Source organism: Phocoena phocoena, chromosome 4 (genome assembly GCF_963924675.1).
Source record: "Phocoena phocoena chromosome 4, mPhoPho1.1, whole genome shotgun sequence".
NCBI classification, from domain to species: Eukaryota; Metazoa; Chordata; class Mammalia; order Artiodactyla; family Phocoenidae; genus Phocoena; species Phocoena phocoena.
Window position 1 is genome coordinate 50,148,774 of NC_089222.1, and position 12,008 is coordinate 50,160,781.

General features: G+C 43.7%; 1 protein-coding gene across 1 annotated transcript in view; it reads right to left on the minus strand.

Annotated features, from left to right (window-relative positions):
• The window catches only part of SLC7A14 (solute carrier family 7 member 14), a 120,153-nt gene extending 108,553 nt beyond the window's left edge, over positions 1–11,600 (minus strand). The window contains exon 1 of the mRNA XM_065876198.1: positions 11,394–11,600. The gene's annotated coding sequence lies outside the window, so the exon portion shown is untranslated. The remainder of the gene's footprint in view (positions 1–11,393) is intronic.
• Between the last annotated feature and the right edge of the window lie 408 nt (positions 11,601–12,008).

Genomic DNA, 12,008 nt, shown 5'->3' on the forward strand with positions numbered 1-12,008 from the left:
AGAGATAACATCACAAAGCTCAACTGACAGGTTCTCCCCAGATTCCTAATGTACTGTGTTGGCACCATAGTATTTATTTACAACTGTAGTTTGGAATAGTCTTGGGGGCAGAAAAGAAGAACACAGGCTAGTCATGAAGACATTATTGAGATAGAGAAGTCTTGTTTCTATTTTGACATTAAGTTCTACGGTGGCATGTTTTAGTCGTCTGTGTTAGGAATTTATTTTGGCACGACAGTCTATACTCATTCAGATATTGTCTTCCTCTGTGTTCTGATGCTGGAATAGAAAGTGTGTCAAAAGTCTGTGTGACTAGGAAAGAACTTAAGATGAATCCCAAACAGTCTGCTGTAGTTTGTGCCTGCTTGGAACTAGGATAACTAGTCTGCTCAAGGGGAGAATAAAAATAGTTCAAATGGTTGTCGGACCTCTGTCAGAGGTAACCATGGTGTCTGATTTTTAAAAAAACATTTTGAGAGTTGATTCCTTTGGCATTTTGTGGATGAGTCATAGTCACCCCATGAATGTTTTCTGTGTTGAGAGTGACTAATGAGTACAGTTTCAAATGTCAGGGTCCACACATGAAGATTACTGACAAGGATAAACCAGATCTGGTGCTCTCAGAGCAAGGTCAGATCATGGCACCCTCTGGAGAGGGATAAACAGTATCAGCACAAAGTACAAGGGTTTTGCCCGTTACAGAAATAACCCAACCACTAGTATGGCTTATTCATGACTGGTGGTTAAACTGGGGCACCTACCAGAACTCCCTAAGGAAGACTAGCCTGTAACAAATATAAGATAGATTATGAGTTAGGAAGTTATAACGTGGATGAAATAATATCCTAACAGAAGATGGGGGATGCATGGAGACTAGATAAAGTCTCTACCTTCTGCTGAAATAATTTCCCCAAGTTTCTCTAACACTAGGGAAAGGGGAAACAAGACCCTTTATTTGAAGGGCCCAACATTCCAGTAACCTGAAAGGTGTTCTTGGGTGGAATTTGGAAGAATTCTCTAGTCCTTGTTGCAGCCTGGATGGCAAATTTCATGAGACTGCCTGTCCAACTCCATTGATCCTGATGTGCTCACGAGTCATCTCATTTGGGTTTTCTGCTATCCTAATACCAGGATGGGAATGACCTGGGTAACACTCACAAGCATCCTGCATTGCAAGTGACTTATACTGGCATCTAGTTAACACATCAGCCTCTTGGGATTTGGGGATTATGGCTTGATTCTTCAGAGCTAGAAGACTTTTGATAGAACTGATAAAATCAAGTTTCTATACGTGATAAGGCTGGTCAGACTGTGAGACAGTCATGGCCCTATGAAACCCGACCTGAGAAGCCAGTTCTTAGATTTCTTCCCTCATTCTCTTTTCAACACAATTTTTACTGAAACACCACCTGTTTTTGTCTTTAAATGATTTCTCAGAATGAATTTATATAGAAAATATGAGTTTCATTGATTTTCTAAAAAAGAAAAACCCTATCATTGTAAGCCTTGTGTACATTAACTTAAATGTACCGTGCTGATCCATTTGGGCAAAACACCTTGCCCCTGAAGCAGAAATGGTTTCGGAGTTCTCTTTTTTTACTTTCTTACTCTTTTTTAACCAATCTTGCTTAAATCTATCCATTTACCCAATTACCTGGTCCCTGGGATTATGAATCTAATAACCTGCCATTTACAATTAATTTGGGATGAACTTTGCTCCATTATCAAATGATGGGAGCCATGGACCCTGCCCTCTTTTTTCTTGGGCACACTGTTTTCTGTGGTGATCTCTACCTTAATGGCATTAATTGTATATAGCCTCTAGACTAGAAAGTGTCCTGCCTCCATAACCAGCTTCTTAATATGATAGATGGATCAATACAATGTGGGCGATAATAAGTTGTGGGTATTCTAAACAAGGTCTTGGAATGAGCATCTGAGCACAGTGCAGTCAGTCATTTCCATCCATCCTTATGGGGTTGGTCAACGAATGGGGGGTGTGGAGAGTGGGAAGATGCTCTGTTACCTACTGTTGGAAAGCAGCGGCTTGGTGTGGAGGGAAAAGCCTGGGACTGGGAGCCAGAGAATCTAGTCTGTTCACAGTGCTGCTTTTAGCTGTGCAACCTTGAGCAAGTGGCTTCACCTCTCTGGCTCTCAGAGAGAGTTTCTTCTCTTGTAAGTTGAGTGGATTGGTTTAGATGATCTCTATTGGATGTATATTGGATGACAGGTGGCCAGAGAAAGGAACGTGGGAAATAAGCAATCTCAGAACCTAAATATGCACAGACTAACTTGACTATGAGGTGAAATTTAAGACCATAAGCCTGGATAAATTATTAGGAGTGTGCAGATGGGTGAAAAATTTAACCCTGCTACAAAGAGGGATGGTGCTCTGGAGCCTGAAATCCTATCTCTGACATGCTCTGTGTGCAGGCAACTTCATCTTTCTGAAGGCTCCCTCATCTAGAAAATAGAGAGGCTGTGATCATTTATATGCAAGCATGAGCAGCATATTATTTACAGAATCACCAGAGATTAAGATGCCTTCTGTTCAGGCTGTGCCTCTATAATCTCTGGCAGTTTGAAATGAAGAGGCGGGGAGTATGTGTGAGGTGGGGGAAGAATGCCATGCCCATGTGTTGGCTATGCTGCTTGTCTGCATTTCTGAAGAGAATATTCTCATGTAGAAGCAGCCCAGGATCTGATCTCTCACTTGGTTGTTATGAAGGAACCATATCTTAATAGTGAGCTATGGAAAACTTGGAGCTTCATAAATACTTAATAATCACATTGTGTGTTATATTGGATTATGTGCCAATGGTGAATAAAATTCCTGAAGGCAGTACAGAGCAGGGAAAAATGTTATGAACTAAGAGGATAGACTAGGCTCTAGTCTTTACCCTGTCTCCTGTCACTAATTTGCTGGCTGACCTTGAGCAAGTCACTTAATGTCTCTGGGCTTTAATTACTTCAACTGTAAAACATAGGGAAGGGAGAAGGCTGGCTAGGATGATTTCTGAGGTTCCTTCCAGCTGTGAGATTAGATTTCATGATTCTGATATCTGCCATGAACCAGCCCTGAATTCAATGATATTCCCAAAATATTCATAAAAAACCCTGTTCAAAGGATAAACTCCAGGCTGGATAAATACATCCACTCAGCTGTATTAAAGTTTCTTCAGAGTCTTTCTAGTATAACCTTTCACCATTCTTAGCCAGGTCTCTACTTAACCACATCAGTCTGCACATATATCATTTTCATTCATACTTCTAGAATTTGCTTATGCTATTCCCATTTCTACAATAGCCTTTCCTCTCATTTATCCACATGAGAAAATATTATATATCATTCAAAGTATGGTTCAATTGTAATTTCTCTATGGAAGTGAATCGTTCCCTTGTCTCTTTTTTGGAGGCTCCTTCATAACATGTTATAGCATATGTCACATTGCACAGATAATTAGGGGAGTTTACATGTCTGACTGCTGGAGTGTTGGTGACTTGAGGGCAGGGATTGTGCCAGTGCTTAGCTAGATCCATGCTTCTCATAAAGTAAGAGCATAACCCTGTGTTTCTCCAGTGAACCACAAAGGTGGTGTTTTTCAGAACTGTATTCGCTAATTTTGGGTCCTCAAATGCCAACCTTTAGTCTGGGCCTTGCAATATGGGCATATTACCCTACTGGGACTTCTTGCACCTGCAGAAGTTGGAAGGGGCTTCTTATATAAACTTCTCAGGGCCAGTTTGAAAACCACTGATCTCTGACCTTATATTTTACTTCTCGATAAAATTACTGGAATCCCAGTAATGCTTCTGAGCTGTTGTAGACTTCACATGAGTATGGCTGGATTTCACCTGGGGAAGGATACCAAAAGTAAACTCTCTCTGTATCAATTGGGGAACTAGGAAGCACGAACAGCATCTCCCCTTGAGCACTGTTTCTCAGTGGAAGACGAGAAATGCTATGGGCATTAAAGGTAGGATTCTTTTTTGCTGTGCGGGGTTGTCCTGTCTAGTGCAGGATATTCAGCATTCCTGATCCCGGTCCACCAAAGCCAGTAGTAACACCCACCCCCAGTGTATGTAACAATAAACAAAATACCCTTTAGGGAGATAGCACCTGAGGTTGAGAACCTTTGATTTTAGAAGAAACCAGGAGCCCTCCCGTATGGTAAATCCCATTTTCTAGACATGCAGCTTAGATCTAAGATCTTCTTAACCCTAAAGACTTTGATTTAGCCGTCAACGCTAGTTCAGGACCGTATATCAGCAACTTGAGAGTTATTTTTGACTGAGAAGAACTGAAAGGACGAAAACTCTGTTCCTTTCTTTTGTAAAGACTTTATGGTTTATAAGGAGTTTTTAAAAGTGCTGTCTCATTGGCCCTTCTTGTAATATGAGGAGCAGATTTAGTGCACATTAAAATCCACAGTGAGATAGGTAGATGCTGTGATATATTCTGTTTGACTAATTTGGTGAGGTAGGGTTAATGAGAAGAAAATGAATTTCACACGTGATTTTGAAAATTTTAGTCTTACTTTTGACCGAAGCCCACCACCAGGAAATGGCACTCGGGAAACTCTCCGTCTCTGTCTTAAAAGCTGTCTAGATTGTCACTCTGAGTAAAAAACCTAGAGGCAAATCCAGAAAACTCTACCGAACAGTGAAGATGTGACAGGCTGACATTTGTAGCCATAGAAGGTGCTGAATCCTACACCAACATTCACTCATTTCTGGCAATGCAGGCAATTCATACATTCTGGGGAAAGCATCATGCAAAGCCCAACATTCAGTACTGAACCACTGAAACAATGGATTAACTTGGTAAAGGACAAGAGCCGTCTTGCAGAAAGACAACGCAGATCCCTATATAGTTTCATCAGAACCAGAGACCTGAAGTGCTATTTACCCTCTTGATTGCTATTCTAGCCAGAAAATGTAGGTAAAGTAAAAATTCCCCAGAGAAGGGGCTTGTGTGTTAAGTGGCCTAAAAATGATGCACATCGGTTATCTGAGAGACCGGTTATCTGGTTTTCAAAGACGCTGTGTCGCATGGCGCTTAAAAGCACAAACTTGTTAGCTGGATGAATTTGGGCAGGTTATTTAACTACTTGGGGACCCAGTTTTCTCATCTGTAAAAAGGGGATAATAACATTACGAACATTTAGGGTCGGAGTGAGCGTAATGAGTATTAGCTATCATGATCATCATCATTGTTATTATTGTTGTTACTTTGTGAAGTACTAGCATGAAATGTCAGAGCTTCCAATAAATAATGATGTAAAAATAAGAATCTTCATTTATTTTTGATTATTTGGGCTGAATGAGGTAGTATATTCAAGTCTTTGGCCTCATTTCACAGAACCATAGAATGTTATAGCTGGAAGGACCTGAAACACTATTTAATTCAAAATTCTTGGTTTAGAGATGGAGACGATGAAGGTAAGAGGAGTTAAATTCTTGCAACAAAGATTCTGAGGTTTTGAATGCTTTTCTTCTCGTTCATAGTTCTACCCATGAAATTTCTACCTGTTGATTATCCTTGACTAGTAGTTCACCTGGGGGTGCAAGGAAAATAATCTGAAATCCAAATACCTTCACTTTCCTACTCTTAGCAGCTCTGGTAAAAGTTTGGTGGCTAAACTCATTGATAAAAAAAAAATTTTCATGACTAATGAAAAGATGCATGATGTTAAAAGATGCAAAGAGCAGTGGATTGAGAGAGAAGGCTCAAGTCTTGCTTCTGCCTCTGCTGTTAACTTGGATGACCATTCTCAGCCTCGATTTCTCTGTTTGCAAAATAAGAAAGTTGGGCTGTGTGATTGTTACAAAATATTGGCACAATAATATATTGTATAAATATTTTCTCTGATGAACAGTCAAGTCTTTACAATTATGAGAAACATTTTGTCATCAGAATGTTCAAACACCTGGATGCAATTGTTTTTTAATTTGCTAATTATTTGAAAAACAAACAAAGGGAAAAAAACAATTTAAAAAATGAACAGGCCATGGAAACCAGCTTGCTCATTTGTAGGACAGTTTATTGGGCTGGAATATTTTGCCTTTGGCAAATGAGAATCAGTTAATTCCAGGCATTTGCTTATTGGCTTGCTGGAATAGAATGATCTATTTTTATTTCATTTTTGTCAGTAATCACCAGTTAAAACTTTTAAAGGGAGGCCCAGTTACTCCTGGAAAAGGATAATATTCTATGACCTGCCAGACTGTGATGGTCATCAGCTCTCCTCTGATCAATATATGTGTTTTCATTTTAAGCTAAGCTCCCTATGAATTTAGTAATAAGAGTAATTGCCTGCAACAATCATGAAGGCCAATCAAATACTTTCTCAAGGAAATAAATATCTCTTTAAGGTAAAAGTGAAAAATAACATACACAATTCCATTGAAGCATTAAGTTTCTGAAATTGTCTCATCATAGTGAAATGCAAGGCCTTTGGGCTGATGTGTCCCTTGTTCCCTGGAAGAGGACAGCAAGGCACAATTCTCAGTAGCAGTCTGTCTTGGCCATCACTACCTGTGACCCTAGAGGGGCTAGGAGGGTGGTTGTCAGGGTAAGATTTGATGTTCTGTGTTTGTCTCCTGTTTTATTTGCTGAAGGAAAATGCCGCAGGGAATACTCATTTCTTGGCTAGATGAGTATATGGCATGAACAATGTGCCAGGCTATAGGCGTTGCAACACCTTTGACCACAGCATTTCTGTGCTAATATAGGACACTCCTCAATTACTTTATTGATTAAGTGAATGATTGTATACTACCAGCATGAGTTTCAAAGCTACATTGTCAGTTCTATTTACTTCTTGGGTTGTAAAATCAGTTAAATCCCTCAAGCTAAAAACAGTGAAAATTAAACTCTTTTCAGCTCCGAGGTAAAATATTTTCTCCCTTGCAAAATCCAAGCCCTTTCAAGAGATACACAGTTCCCATGAAATGAATAAGCCATGGTTCCTCCCAAAATGGTATTTATAATTAAAGCCAGCATGATCTGCTAGAGACCAGAGTTGACAATCTCCCTAAGTTCCCGTTTAGTGATAAAAATTACATATGCAACAACTGGCTGAGAGTGGCATGCTTGACCAGCATCAGGCCAAGAGTATATCTCAGCTATTTCTCTGGCAGAGTATCTTACAAGTTACCATTCCTTTGTTAAGACTTTGTTGAGATCTATTTATCTATCTATCTTAAGACAAATATATACATATATCATATATAATATATATATATATATAAAGTTTATATAAATTTGAATTTTGAATAAGAACCACTAGGTTATTTCTAAGTTGGAATTCAGGAAACCAGTAAGACAGTAAAATGGAACGTTTTACTTTACTTTATGGTAAAATGGAATCTATGTGAAGCAAACTCCAGAGGTCACCAGCTCCTTCAGTGACACGTGTTCTCCTTGCTAGCCTTATTGTCTTGAGCATCTTTGGGCTTTGGGAGATATCCTAGGCACAAGTAGCTTTTTCTTCTCTCATGGCAAATGTTTCAAAACAGAGTCCCAAATCCTTATTCCCAATTTCACGTTCTCAGTTGCTGTGAGGATGTTTTCAGCACTTTCCAAAGCAACACTGTCCAGCAGAGCTCTCTGCAGTGTTCTGTGTCTGCGCTGTCCAATAAGACAGTCATTAGCCACATATGGTTTTACTGAGCACTTGAAATACGGCTATTGTGATTAAGGAACTGAATTTTTAATGTGTAAATTTTAACTAACTAAAATGTAAATAACTTCATGTGGCTAATGACTCCCATATTGGATAGAGTGGTTCTAGACAGTGTAAGCTTATGGTTCATGGGGCCGAGCAACCCAGCAACAGCAGCACCCTTGCAGGATCGCCCAGTGAGGGTATAATAGAAGTTATGCATTTAATTATGAGTTATGCCTTAATTGCTTCTATAGGGGGTTTGAAGCAGAATGTCAGTAATAGCACTAGGAAGACATAAAGGGATCTCTAAGTAAAGGATAACAAATGGGAGGAATATGTTGTGGTAAATATTAAGAGATTAAACAGCAGGACAGTGCCATTTGAATTGAATTTGAAGTTCTAAATTCTACATATTGGAGCAGGATAGAACTATCCAATTCAATATAAAAATTACATTTTGCCGGTGTGATTACTAGGGCTATAAAAATCCAATTAATGAAGGTGAGATTTTACTGTGGGCTGAAAGAGAAGCAAGCAAAAATGAATAGGGTATCAGGCCCACTGTATGTTAGAGTAGACTAGAACTCTAGGACCGTCTCTAATGAAACTATCTACTTGACTGAATTGTGAAAATTCAATGAAATGATTTATGAAAGGACTTAGCATAGGGGCTAGCATTTGATAGATATCAGCACTTATGATGATCAGTTATTTCTGCCTAGATCTTTTTGAGGTCTCTTCCAAGTACCTTTGAGAACATAGGAAGATGCTAAGGGTAACTGATTTTGGCAGAATTATTTGTTGAGAATAGATCATAGAAGAGGAAATATAGACAACATAAAGGCAAGCGAAGAAATGCCACACCATCTTCCCCATTTGCAATTTGTTGCTATAGGGAGAACAGTTACTGAGGAGGGTGGTATAGGAAGGTGGTATAAGGTATCTCAGTTATGCTGGGTCAGACAACACTGGAATAGTGAGACCAAAGGGGAAAGAATAGGTAGAAAAAGTAGGAATGAGGACTTCTTGTATTTTAAGTGTTTATAATTACTGAATATAGTTCACTCATGCTGATGTTCTTGTCAAAGATAATCAAAGAAGGCATGGAAGAATATTTGAGGCACCATGGGGGTAGTGGAAAGGGCACCGGCCTTGGAGTCAGGTCAACTGGATTCCAATCCTAACCTTTCAGTTTTCTGACTTAGACTAATAACCATCTTGTGGTTCCCAAATTCTCCTTTTTGTAAAACAGTGATGCTTAATGATTTTGAAGATTATTCCAGCCCTCTAACTCAAGGGTGTAATTCTAAATATGAAAGCACAAGTGGGCTCTAATCCTCCAGATTCCCCAAAGCCCTGCTGTTCTTTCAGGAAAGCCTGCTGTTTTAGTCCTCTAATGTGTTTCTGTTATCCTGAAGCCCAAGTTGTGTGAACAGTGGTGTCTCAAGCAGCATGCACAAAAGCAGTTGGTATGGTGGGAGTGAGTGACAGTGGGTGGGTGAACAGATTAAAGAGGAAAGGGTTGGAAGAGAGAGTAGTGTGTGTGAAAAAAAAAAAAAAAAAGCAGGCCTTCTACCTTTGACAGACTCTTGCTGTATTCTCCAGTAACAGCTATCCAAAGCCAAATGCCAAAATGAAGGCATGAAAATAGCTTGCACTTCAGAGTTAAGCAGACTTGAATTTGAATCCAAGCTCTGGATTTGAGATACGTAACTTCAGTTTTCTTAACTTGGTGAAACTTATGGTTAGCAGCTATTGTAAAGCTTAAATGAGATAATATGATTCAGCAGATAGTAGGTTTTTAGTAAATATTCTCTTATCGTGGCCTCCCTAAACTGGCTTAGTTTCTTGCTCATCTAGCCCATAATGTAAAAGACTCATCAAAGAAACACACTGGGCTGCTTAGAGATCTATATCTAGAAGCTGTAAATAACGTGTGGTGGGGAGAGAAGGGTGCTGAAGACAGAAAAATCTTTGGCCAGGAATAGAAAGTCCGGTCTCTCCATTGATGAAGCCTCTTCCTTTGTGCTGCCTCACAGTTCTCTGGTTCTTGAAAGCCACAGAAGTGTTTACCAGAACAGCAACCCTAACTGTGTTTCCAACGCTTTACCAACAGGAAGATTCACAGCGCAGGCAGAGAAAACAGAACGAGGCGCCACATTCCTTCCCATTCGAAGACAGCAAAGCTGGATCCTGGAGTGATAGCCGCTCCTTGCTCCTCTAGCCAGGAGTGGGGAAAATCTCCTTCCAGGCGGAGTCCGGGGGAAGGCAGAGAACCAGGGAATGCATAGCACCTTTACCCATCTCTCTAGGTCGCTTGCCCCACCTGCCCCCCTTTACGTGGTTCTAACGCAGTTTCTGCTTTGGAGAAATGTTGGCAAGCGGTGAGCCGCCAGTCCCCTGGCAGGATTATCTCCCTGTCTCGGAGAACTTTCAGCACCGCGGACAGCGCCCCTCCCCGCCATCCTCTCTGTGGTCCAGGCTCCTGACTGGTGCTATCCTGCCGCTTGGCGTTCTCCCGGACCCCTTCCTGGAGGGGGCTCCGGTCGGAGTGGGTGGAGGGGGGAGAGGAGGTGGGTTATCATTCTGTGTTTCTTGGTCAACTCTGGCCAGTGACCGGCCCCACCACTTCGGTGAGAATCCCTCCCAAGAGCCGGTTCCTTTGCGCCTCTCAGTTCAAGACCTCAATGAACCGAGTCTGGCACAGGTGGTGGGGTGGGGAGTGCCAGGAACAGGCGAGAGCTCTACTGTTCCAGCATTCCCGCATCTTTCCTCCGCCTTCACTTCACTTCGCTTCTAGTCATTTGGCGACTTCTATCTTACTGTTCAATCACAAAACAAAATACCTGTGGGGGGGGGCGGGGGAGGGAGGGGGTGACTCAAGAGCGAGAAGGAGGTTGGGGGCTGCGTCCCGCAAGGCCACACTGCCCTACTCTGGCCCTCTGGATTCGTAGGACACTGATGTGCTTTGGCATGGGGGAAGAGAGGAGTCTTACGTGCAGGTGACAATCCTCTCCCCAGGGTTGCCCCCTCTGGCCAGGGAGCTTCCCTGGACACTTCACCCATCACGTCCTCCTCGTCGCTCCTGGCATGTCACCGCTCTCTGGGGACAGATGCTCCTGAGAGCGCACTGGCCTGGTCAGGTCACCGGGCTCAGCTAGAGTCCCTTTGAAGAGTTTGCTCTCTGGTAAAAGGGCAGACGTTGTTTGTCCCCGCTCTCCCCTCGGGCTTCGGCCGGAAAAGCGTCTCTTCCTCTCCATGGACTCTTTCCGAGGCCGAGAACCGAGGTGTGCGAGCCCGGTGTGTGCAAGGCATGGGGGGACAGGACGAGCCCGGCGTCGGTGGAGACCCGGGGGGCCCGGACGCAGCTCGCGGCTCCCTCCTTCGCCTCTATCTCCCGCCGCGCCGGAGCTGCATTCGTCCCAGCCCCGCCTGGTAGCCCTGCGAGTTGGAGCCCGGCGTCCCCCTACCCTGCATGCTGTCCAGGTCACATTCCGGGCCAGAGCCGGAGAGACCCCGACTCGCTTCCTTCCTTCTTACAGGAGACCCCTTCCCGGAGGGCGCGCCTCAGCCTCCGCGCCATGTTCCTGCTTCCCCCCTCCCGGTGGCTCTGGCTCCCTGGTTCATTCAACCAGAGGCAATCATTCCCATGCGCGGGGGTCCAGCTGGGATGCAGAGGGCACGGAGGCGGACATACCGCGGCGAACGGGGACGTTCACTCACCGGAGGGCTGGAGGCGATGACCTGGATGCCGGGGATGATGGCTGGCCGTCCGCACTTACAGCGCCCGGCCCTGCCTCCTGTGATGCTGGCTGGTGGCGCCAAAGGAAGGCAGCAGGCAGCCGCTGCTGCGGAACAGCTCCTCGGTTATGCAGATTGCCCTGTCTACCCCGCACCCTCCCCGCGGCCTGTCAGTCCTCCCTCCAGCTAGCTGGTCTCCGCCCTCCTGGAGTCACGTGGGCTGCCCAACCCCTTACGTTATTGAGCCGAAGCCTCTCACCAGACGGCCCCCCACCCCGCAAACAAACACACACACACACACACACACACACACACGCGCGCGCGCGCGCTCTCTCTCTGTCAACTCCTGCCTGGCCTACTGATCCTCCAGGTGCCCCTTCCAGTATCTCAGGCTATATGAGGCCGAGGGGCAAGAGATGCAAGCAGCTCTCTGTCCGGGGAAAGGACCAGGCAGGACTCTGCAGTATCGGTGTGTTGCGAATGCACAGACTCTGCCAGAAGCTCCACCTCTGCTGGACCTGGCATTGGACAAAGCTGGCTACCCAGCCCCGCTTCCTGCCCTCTGAAAGCTTCCCGCCTTCTTCACGGAGCCCTTGC